Below are 12,272 nucleotides of genomic sequence, written 5' to 3' on the forward strand. Positions count from 1 at the left end.
GTAACCTCTTCATTGACGGGTGGACCATTGGCAACCCTTAAGTGATTTAATACGGTAACAATCCTGCATTTAATTGGTTTATCTTGTGCAATTAGATAACTACGGTGTTTTCTGTGAATTGTAGGTACAAAGGAGGTTCCGGAGCCATTTTGGTGTATATCGAGGCAACTGAAGGAGCCGGAGACGCGAGAGATATCAAAAGAGGTGAAAAACGGAGTCGCGTGGCTGAAGTCCACTGTGGCTCACAGTATGGACCGTGGGTCACGGTCCAAAGTAACGAAACCCAACAGAGGTCACCGTAACGCGTGAAGTCAACCATGACCCATGGTTCCACCGTGGGACACGGTCCAGAAGTCCTAGGGAGACACCGAGACCCACGGTGAAAACCATGGGCCACGGTCTGGAGTTCGTAACTGCCGTTTTTTGGAATAATATTATAAGTTTTTGGCTGTCTTTTCATTCATCTTCCATTCCAGATGACCTAGTGGCGATTTTTGGAGATTATTGATCAATCGTGAGTGTGGTAATCATTAGATACTTGATTTTAATTCGTATGACAATTATAATTGAAGGGATGACGAACCGAAACATGCACGGCTAAATTCCTTTGTGCTTTCCCTCGGATTGTAAGGTTTATTATGATTGTTTTGTTGAATATAAATAAATATGTTTACCTCTAACAACATACCAAAACGATCTTACCTTCTATTGTCTTGAAAAATAACTCCTCGGGGAACAAGTTTTTGTGTTCAAATATTAAAATGTGTGTGAGAGAGAGAAAGAAATCAAGATGTTGATCAATGTTCATGTTTTATCATTTAACTTTCGTTTTGTTTTTATTAATAAATACCAAAAGGGCCTCCCATTGATCACACTGTTAAAAACTTGAATATGTTTACTAAGACGACATTAATTCCATAAAGGCACAAAGATCTCAAAATCCTAAAATCTAGAGTTTTAGTTTGTAATTATAGATTCTTTTTACTAAATAAATAAACAACTTGTTGAAGATGATGAAGAACATACCTAAATGATCTTACCTTCTATTGTCTTGAAAGTAACACCTTGGGGAATAAGTTTTTGTGTTCAAATGTTAAAATGCGTGTGTGAGAGAGAAAGAGAGAGAGAAAGAAATCAGGATGTTGATCAATGTTCATGTTTTATCATTTAACTTTTGTTTCGTTTTTATTAGTAAACACCAAAAGTGCCTCCCATTGTTCACACAAAACATGTAACCTCTACATTGACGGGTGGTCCATTGGACAACCCTTAAGTGATTTAAGACCGTAACAATCTTGCATTTAATTGGTTTATCTTGTGGAATTAGATAACTACGGTGTTTTCGGTGAATTGTAGGTACAAAGGAGGTTCCGGATCCATTTTGGTGTATACCGAGGCAACCGAAGGAGCCGGAGACGCGAGAGAGGTCAAAAGAGGTGAAAAACGGAGTCGCGTGGCTGAAGTCCACCGTGGTCCACGGTATGGACCGTGGGTCACGGTCCAAAGTAACAAAACCCAAAAGAGGTCACCGTACCGCGTGGAGTCAACCATGACCCACGGTCCAGATGTCCCAGGGAGACACCGTGACACACGGTGTAAACCATGGGCCACGGTTTGGAGTTCATAACTGCCATTTTTTGGCATAATATTATCAGTTTTTGGCTGTCTTTTCATTCATCTTCCATTCCAGATGACCTAGAGGCGATTTTTGGAGATTATTGATCAATCGTGAGTGTGGTAATCATTAGATACTTGATTTTAATTCGTATGACAATTATAATTGAAGGGATGACGAACCGAAACATGCACGACTAAATTCCTTTGTGCTTTCCCTCGGATTGTAAGGTTTATTATGATAGTTTTGTTGAATATAAATAAATATGTTTACCTCTAACAACATACCAAAACGATCTTACCTTCTATTGTCTTGAAAAATAACTCCTCGGGGAACAAGTTTTGTGTTCAAATATTAAAATGTGTGTGAGAGAGAGAAAGAAATCAAGATGTTGATCAATGTTCATGTTTTATCATTTAACTTTTGTTTTGTTTTTATTAATAAATACCAAAAGGGCCTCCCATTGATCACACTGTTAAAAACTTGAATATGTTTACTAAGACGACATTAATTCCATAAAGGCACAAAGATCTCAAAATCCTAAAATCTAGGGTATTAGTTTTTAATAATAGATTCATATTACTAAATAAATAAACAACTTGTTGAAGATGATGAATAACATACCTAAATGATCTTACATTCTATTGTCTTGAAAAATAACTCCTTGGGGAATAAGTTTTTGTGTTCAAATGTTAAAATGTGTGTGTGAGAGAGAGAAAGAAATCAGGATGTTGATCAATGTTCATGATTTATCATTTAACTTTTGTTTTGTTTTTATTAATAAACACCAAAAGGACCTCCCATTGTTGACACAAAACCTGTAACCTCTTCATTGACGGGTGGACCATTGGCAACCCTTAAGTGATTTAATACGGTAACAATCCTGCATTTAATTGGTTTATCTTGTGCAATTAGATAACTACGGTGTTTTCTGTGAATTGTAGGTACAAAGGAGGTTCCGGAGCCATTTTGGTGTATATCGAGGCAACTGAAGGAGCCGGAGACGCGAGAGATATCAAAAGAGGTGAAAAACGGAGTCGCGTGGCTGAAGTCCACTGTGGCTCACAGTATGGACCGTGGGTCACGGTCCAAAGTAACGAAACCCAACAGAGGTCACCGTAACGCGTGAAGTCAACCATGACCCATGGTTCCACCGTGGGACACGGTCCAGAAGTCCTAGGGAGACACCGAGACCCACGGTGAAAACCATGGGCCACGGTCTGGAGTTCGTAACTGCCGTTTTTTGGAATAATATTATAAGTTTTTGGCTGTCTTTTCATTCATCTTCCATTCCAGATGACCTAGTGGCGATTTTTGGAGATTATTGATCAATCGTGAGTGTGGTAATCATTAGATACTTGATTTTAATTCGTATGACAATTATAATTGAAGGGATGACGAACCGAAACATGCACGGCTAAATTCCTTTGTGCTTTCCCTCGGATTGTAAGGTTTATTATGATTGTTTTGTTGAATATAAATAAATATGTTTACCTCTAACAACATACCAAAACGATCTTACCTTCTATTGTCTTGAAAAATAACTCCTCGGGGAACAAGTTTTTGTGTTCAAATATTAAAATGTGTGTGAGAGAGAGAAAGAAATCAAGATGTTGATCAATGTTCATGTTTTATCATTTAACTTTCGTTTTGTTTTTATTAATAAATACCAAAAGGGCCTCCCATTGATCACACTGTTAAAAACTTGAATATGTTTACTAAGACGACATTAATTCCATAAAGGCACAAAGATCTCAAAATCCTAAAATCTAGAGTTTTAGTTTGTAATTATAGATTCTTTTTACTAAATAAATAAACAACTTGTTGAAGATGATGAAGAACATACCTAAATGATCTTACCTTCTATTGTCTTGAAAGTAACACCTTGGGGAATAAGTTTTTGTGTTCAAATGTTAAAATGCGTGTGTGAGAGAGAAAGAGAGAGAGAAAGAAATCAGGATGTTGATCAATGTTCATGTTTTATCATTTAACTTTTGTTTCGTTTTTATTAGTAAACACCAAAAGTGCCTCCCATTGTTCACACAAAACATGTAACCTCTACATTGACGGGTGGTCCATTGGACAACCCTTAAGTGATTTAAGACCGTAACAATCTTGCATTTAATTGGTTTATCTTGTGGAATTAGATAACTACGGTGTTTTCGGTGAATTGTAGGTACAAAGGAGGTTCCGGATCCATTTTGGTGTATACCGAGGCAACCGAAGGAGCCGGAGACGCGAGAGAGGTCAAAAGAGGTGAAAAACGGAGTCGCGTGGCTGAAGTCCACCGTGGTCCACGGTATGGACCGTGGGTCACGGTCCAAAGTAACAAAACCCAAAAGAGGTCACCGTACCGCGTGGAGTCAACCATGACCCACGGTCCAGATGTCCCAGGGAGACACCGTGACACACGGTGTAAACCATGGGCCACGGTTTGGAGTTCATAACTGCCATTTTTTGGCATAATATTATCAGTTTTTGGCTGTCTTTTCATTCATCTTCCATTCCAGATGACCTAGAGGCGATTTTTGGAGATTATTGATCAATCGTGAGTGTGGTAATCATTAGATACTTGATTTTAATTCGTATGACAATTATAATTGAAGGGATGACGAACCGAAACATGCACGACTAAATTCCTTTGTGCTTTCCCTCGGATTGTAAGGTTTATTATGATAGTTTTGTTGAATATAAATAAATATGTTTACCTCTAACAACATACCAAAACGATCTTACCTTCTATTGTCTTGAAAAATAACTCCTCGGGGAACAAGTTTTGTGTTCAAATATTAAAATGTGTGTGAGAGAGAGAAAGAAATCAAGATGTTGATCAATGTTCATGTTTTATCATTTAACTTTTGTTTTGTTTTTATTAATAAATACCAAAAGGGCCTCCCATTGATCACACTGTTAAAAACTTGAATATGTTTACTAAGACGACATTAATTCCATAAAGGCACAAAGATCTCAAAATCCTAAAATCTAGGGTATTAGTTTTTAATAATAGATTCATATTACTAAATAAATAAACAACTTGTTGAAGATGATGAATAACATACCTAAATGATCTTACATTTTATTGTCTTGAAAAATAACTCCTTGGGGAATAAGTTTTTGTGTTCAAATGTTAAAATGTGTGTGTGAGAGAGAGAAAGAAATCAGGATGTTGATCAATGTTCATGATTTATCATTTAACTTTTGTTTTGTTTTTATTAATAAACACCAAAAGGACCTCCCATTGTTGACACAAAACCTGTAACCTCTTCATTGACGGGTGGACCATTGGCAACCCTTAAGTGATTTAATACGGTAACAATCCTGCATTTAATTGGTTTATCTTGTGCAATTAGATAACTACGGTGTTTTCTGTGAATTGTAGGTACAAAGGAGGTTCCGGAGCCATTTTGGTGTATATCGAGGCAACTGAAGGAGCCGGAGACGCGAGAGATATCAAAAGAGGTGAAAAACGGAGTCGCGTGGCTGAAGTCCACTGTGGCTCACAGTATGGACCGTGGGTCACGGTCCAAAGTAACGAAACCCAACAGAGGTCACCGTAACGCGTGAAGTCAACCATGACCCATGGTTCCACCGTGGGACACGGTCCAGAAGTCCTAGGGAGACACCGAGACCCACGGTGAAAACCATGGGCCACGGTCTGGAGTTCGTAACTGCCGTTTTTTGGCATAATATTATAAGTTTTTGGCTGTCTTTTCATTCATCTTCCATTCCAGATGACCTAGTGGCGATTTTTGGAGATTATTGATCAATCGTGAGTGTGGTAATCATTAGATACTTGATTTTAATTCGTATGACAATTATAATTGAAGGGATGACGAACCGAAACATGCACGGCTAAATTCCTTTGTGCTTTCCCTCGGATTGTAAGGTTTTTATGATTGTTTTGTTGAATATAAATAAATATGTTTACCTCTAACAACATACCAAAACGATCTTACCTTCTATTGTCTTGAAAAATAACTCCTCGGGGAACAAGTTTTTGTGTTCAAATATTAAAATGTGTGTGAGAGAGAGAAAGAAATCAAGATGTTGATCAATGTTCATGTTTTATCATTTAACTTTCGTTTTGTTTTTATTAATAAATACCAAAAGGGCCTCCCATTGATCACACTGTTAAAAACTTGAATATGTTTACTAAGACGACATTAATTCCATAAAGGCACAAAGATCTCAAAATCCTAAAATCTAGAGTTTTAGTTTGTAATTATAGATTCTTTTTACTAAATAAATAAACAACTTGTTGAAGATGATGAAGAACATACCTAAATGATCTTACCTTCTATTGTCTTGAAAGTAACACCTTGGGGAATAAGTTTTTGTGTTCAAATGTTAAAATGCGTGTGTGAGAGAGAAAGAGAGAGAGAAAGAAATCAGGATGTTGATCAATGTTCATGTTTTATCATTTAACTTTTGTTTCGTTTTTATTAGTAAACACCAAAAGTGCCTCCCATTGTTCACACAAAACATGTAACCTCTACATTGACGGGTGGTCCATTGGACAACCCTTAAGTGATTTAAGACCGTAACAATCTTGCATTTAATTGGTTTATCTTGTGGAATTAGATAACTACGGTGTTTTCGGTGAATTGTAGGTACAAAGGAGGTTCCGGATCCATTTTGGTGTATACCGAGGCAACCGAAGGAGCCGGAGACGCGAGAGAGGTCAAAAGAGGTGAAAAACGGAGTCGCGTGGCTGAAGTCCACCGTGGTCCACGGTATGGACCGTGGGTCACGGTCCAAAGTAACAAAACCCAAAAGAGGTCACCGTACCGCGTGGAGTCAACCATGACCCACGGTCCAGATGTCCCAGGGAGACACCGTGACACACGGTGTAAACCATGGGCCACGGTTTGGAGTTCATAACTGCCATTTTTTGGCATAATATTATCAGTTTTTGGCTGTCTTTTCATTCATCTTCCATTCCAGATGACCTAGTGGCGATTTTTGGAGATTATTGATCAATCGTGAGTGTGGTAATCATTAGATACTTGATTTTAATTCGTATGACAATTATAATTGAAGGGATGACGAACCGAAACATGCACGGCTAAATTCCTTTGTGCTTTCCCTCGGATTGTAAGGTTTATTATGATTGTTTTGTTGAATATAAATAAATATGTTTACCTCTAACAACATACCAAAACGATCTTACCTTCTATTGTCTTGAAAAATAACTCCTCGGGGAACAAGTTTTTGTGTTCAAATATTAAAATGTGTGTGAGAGAGAGAAAGAAATCAAGATGTTGATCAATGTTCATGTTTTATCATTTAACTTTCGTTTTGTTTTTATTAATAAATACCAAAAGGGCCTCCCATTGATCACACTGTTAAAAACTTGAATATGTTTACTAAGACGACATTAATTCCATAAAGGCACAAAGATCTCAAAATCCTAAAATCTAGAGTTTTAGTTTGTAATTATAGATTCTTTTTACTAAATAAATAAACAACTTGTTGAAGATGATGAAGAACATACCTAAATGATCTTACCTTCTATTGTCTTGAAAGTAACACCTTGGGGAATAAGTTTTTGTGTTCAAATGTTAAAATGCGTGTGTGAGAGAGAAAGAGAGAGAGAAAGAAATCAGGATGTTGATCAATGTTCATGTTTTATCATTTAACTTTTGTTTCGTTTTTATTAGTAAACACCAAAAGTGCCTCCCATTGTTCACACAAAACATGTAACCTCTACATTGACGGGTGGTCCATTGGACAACCCTTAAGTGATTTAAGACCGTAACAATCTTGCATTAAATTGGTTTATCTTGTGGAATTAGATAACTACGGTGTTTTCGGTGAATTGTAGGTACAAAGGAGGTTCAGGAGCCATTTTGGTGTATATCGAGGCAACCGAAGGAGTCGGAGACGCGAGAGATATCAAAAGAGGTGAAAAACGGAGTCGCGTGGCTGAAGTCCACTGTGGCCTACGGTATGGACCGTGGGTCACGGTCCAAAGTAACGAAACCCAACAGAGGTCACCGTAACGCGTGAAGTCAACCTTGACCCATGGTTCCACCGTGGGACACGATCCAGAAGTCCCAGGGAGACACCGTCACCCACGGTGTAAACCATGGGCCACGGTCTGGAGTTTTTAACTGTCGTTTTTTGCATAATAATATCAGTTTTTGCTGTCTTTTCATTCATCTTCAATTCCAGATTACCTAGAGGCAATTTTTGGAGATTATTGATCAATTGTGAGTGTGGTAATTATTAGAAACTTGTTTTTAATACGTACGACAATTATAATTGAAGGGATGACGAACCGAAACATGCACGGCAAAATTACTTTGTGATTTCCCTCGGATTGTAAGGTTTATTATGATTGTTTTGTTGAATTTAAATAAATATGTTTACCTCTTACAACATACCTAAACGATCTTACCTTCTATCGTCTTGAAAAATAACTACCTGGGGAACAAGTTTTAGTGTTTAAATGTTAAAATGTGTGTATGAGAGAGAAAGAAATCAAGATGTTGATCAATTTTCATGTTTTATCATTTAACTTTTGTTTTTTTATTAATAAATACCAAAAGGGCCTCCCATTGATCACACTTTTAAAAACTTGAATATGTTTACTAAGACGATATTAATTCCGTAAATGAACAAAGATCTCAAAATCCTAAAATCTAGAGTTTTAGTTTGTAATTATAGATTCTTCTTACTAAATAAATAAACAACTTGTTGTAGATGATGAATAACATACCTAAATGATCTTACCTTCTATTGTCTTGAAAAATAACTCTTTGTGGAACAAGTTTTTGTATTTAAATGTTAAAATGTGAGAGACAGAGGGAAAGAAATCAGGATGTTGATCAATATTCATGTTTTATCATTTAACTTTTGTTTTGTTTTTATTAATAAACAGCAAAAGGGCCTCCCATTGTTCACACAAAACCTGTAACCTCTTCATTGACGGGTGGTCCATTGGACAACCCTTAAGTGATTTAAGACCGTAACAATCTTGCATTTAATTGGTTTATCTTGTGGAATTAGATAACTACGGTGTTTTCGGTGAATTGTAGGTACAAAGGAGATTTCGGAGCCATTTTGGTGTATATCGAGGCAACCGAAGAAGCCGGAGACGCGAGAGAGGTCAACAGAGGTGAAAAACGGAGTCGCGTGGCTGAAGTTCCCCGTGGCCCACGGTATGGACGTGGGTCATGGTCCAAAGTAACAAAACCCAACGGAGGTCACCATACCGCGTGGAGTCAACCATGACCCACGGTCCAGAAGTCCCAGGGAGACACCGTGACCCATGGTGTAAACCATGTGCCACGGTCTAGAGTTCATAACTGCCGTTTTTTGGCATAATAATATCAGTTTTTGCAGTCTTTTCATTCATCTTCCATTCCAGATGACCTAGAGGTGATTTTTGGAGATTATTGATCAATTGTGAGTGTGGTAATCATTAGATATTTGTTTTTAATACGTATGACAATTATAATTGAAGGGATGACGAACCGAAACATGCACGGCTAAATTCCTTTGTGATTTCCCTCGGATTGCAAGGTTTATTATGATTGTTTTGTTGAATATAAATAAATATGTTTACCTCTAACAACATACCTAAATGATCTTACCTTCTATTGTCTTGAAAAATAACTCCTCGGGAAACAAGTTTTTGTGTTCAAATGTTAAAATGTTTGTGTGAGAGAGAATGAAATCAGGATGTTGATCAATGTTCATGTTTTATCATTTAACTTTTGTTTTGTTTTTATTAATAAACACCAAAAGGGCCTCCCATTGTTCACACAAAACCTCTAACTTCTTCATTGACGGGTGGTCCATTGGACAACCCTTAAGTGATTTAAGACCGTAACAATCTTGCATTTAATTGGTTTATCTTGTGGAATTAGATAACTACGGTGTTTTCGGTGAATTGCAGGTACAAAAGAGATTCCGGAGCCATTTTGGTGTATATCGAGGCAACCGAAGAAGCCAGAGACGCGAGAGAGGTCAAAAGAGGTGAAAAACGGAGTCGCGTGGCTGAAGTCCACCGTGGCCAACGGTTTGGACCGTGGGTAACGATCCAAAGTAACAAAACCCAACAGAGGTCACCGTACCGCGTGGAGTCAACCATGACCCACGGTCCAGACCCAAGGAGACATCGTGACCCACGGTGTAAACCATGGGCCACGGTCTGGAGTTCGTAACTACCGTTTTTTGGCATAATATTATCAGTTTTTGCTGTCATTTCATTCATCTTCCATTCCAGATGACCTAGAGGCGATTTTTGGAGATTATTGATCAATCGTGAGTGTGGTAATCATTAGATACTTGTTTTTAATACGTATGTCAATTATAATTGAAGGGATGACGTACCGAAACATGCACGGCTAAATTTCTTTGTGATTTCCCTTGGATTGTAAGGTTTATTATGATTGTTTTGTTGAATAAAAATAAATATGTTTACCTCTAACAACATACCTAAATGATCTTACTTTCTATTGTTTTGAAAAATAACTCCTTGCGGAACAAGTTTTTATGTTCAAATGTTAAAATGTGTGTGTGAGAGAGAAAGAAATCAAGATGTTGATCAATGTTCAAGTTTTATCATTTAACTTTTGTTTTGTTTTTATTAATAAATACCAAAAGGGCCTCCAATTGATCACACTGTTAAAAACTTGAATGTGTTTACTAAGACAACATTAATTCCGTAAATGAACAAAGATCTCAAAATCCTAAAATCTTGGGTTTTAGTTTGTAATTATAGATTCTTCTTACTAAACAAATAAACAATTTGTTGAAGATGATGAATAACATACCTAAATGATCTTACCTTCTATTGTCTTGAAAAATAACTTTCCTTGGGGAACAAGTTTCTGTGTTCAAATGTTTAAAAGTGTGAGATAGAGAGAAAAAATCAGGATATTGATCAATGCTCATGTTTTATCATTTAACTTTTGTTTTGTTTTTATTAATAAACACCAAAAGGGCCTCCCATTGTTCACACAAAACTTGTAATGTAACACCCCGTGACCGCAGCGGAAACGTAAACGGGATGCGACAGACACCTCTGATATCAACCACATTGTTTATAAAGAAAACTGAATGCATTAATATACTTCAAAATTTCATTATCTCATCTTTCATTACCGTCTAGGTGATACACACATCATACAATACGATTCGTAATTCTATCTGTTTTAATGTATCCTAACATCCAGCACACAAATCTTACACGCATCAAGCACTTAGCACGTAAGCAATCACTTCATCTAATTTGTACCTGAAAAGCATGTGAGGAAACGGGTCAACTACGAATAGTTGGTGAGTTTCACAATTTTAGTAAACCATGATAAATCCATATCATAATATAATATTATCTGGGGACACTGTTAACCCATAAATACATTTAATAACCTCTGGGGACACTGTTAACCCAGAACTTCCAATAACCTCTGGGGACACTGTTAACCCAGAACACTTCCACTAACCTCTGGGGACACTGTTAACCCAGAAACTTCCAATAACCTCTGGGGACACTGTTAACCCAGAACACTGTTGCGAGACCTTACAATATTAGCAACTCAAACAATTACCATTTTAATACATTACCGTACGATTCCCGTACAATAAACATTATATAAATACATTCATTTCCATGCGTTCAGCATATACTTAATTATTTTGATAGAAACATGCTTTCCGCCCCGGGAAAATATTTAAAACATTTCAGTAAAAAGGGGCTCGTGAAACTCACCTTAGCACATGCAAGCAGGTAACAACAATCATTATCAATTAACACGTCCAATCTGTAATATGATCCCTACGATCGTTATTATACAATTATTGTTTATATAATCTTTAACCTTTTCAATCGGTACATCTGGGGACACTGTTAACCTAGGACTGTACCTGTTCCGGGGGCAATGTTAACCCAGAAATACTTCTCCGGACTCAGATTGTGATGTCGTTTAGAGTTCCATGGTCACAATTTCTATTAATCGTTTTCTCGTTTTGCGTGCCTAGCACGAATATCCGTTTTATGTTTCAAAAATGAGTTTGGTCACGCACGACTCGAAAATAGTGGTTGTCTGATAATTTAATTTAAAATGTGAAATTATAGCTCGGTTTAGACGTCCCGATTGGCCGCGGGACTCGTTTCCGTCTTTGGCGTACCGGAAACCGTTAAAATGGGTTAAAAATACCCAAATCATCCGACTTATTTTTGGATGATTCATTTTTACTTGTTTAACTCAATTATATGAAAATAGTCCATTTTTAAGGTTTTTATACACCAGTCAGCTCGCTTAGCGAACTTCACCGGTTTACGCGTTTTAACTTTAAAAGTTTGATAATCAGCACGATTAATTATCCGTTTACTCTCGGATCTTGAAATTTTGAACAAATCACTTTTTAATAGTGGGAAGTTTTATAAAAATATTTCCAGAATTATTTCTTATATTTAAAATTTATTTATCTATTTTTAAACATCATTTAAACACTAAATATGTCGTAAATACCAAACGACCTTAGAAAAATCCCAAATTTTTCCTTGATGTCCCCTGCCATCCACATAGTCCCCTGTAATTTTTCCAGAACCAAAATCTTCTTTTACATGCCTTTTTTCCAAAACCGAGCTAGAAATCCCTAGAACTCGTTTAACCGAAATGTCGACTTAGACTTCTCCAACGGA

The sequence above is a fragment of the Bidens hawaiensis genome, unplaced genomic scaffold, assembly GCF_021521415.1.
Source record: "Bidens hawaiensis isolate Kalapana, Puna unplaced genomic scaffold, B.hawaiensis_p1.1 tig00002631_1, whole genome shotgun sequence".
Taxonomy (NCBI): domain Eukaryota; kingdom Viridiplantae; phylum Streptophyta; class Magnoliopsida; order Asterales; family Asteraceae; genus Bidens; species Bidens hawaiensis.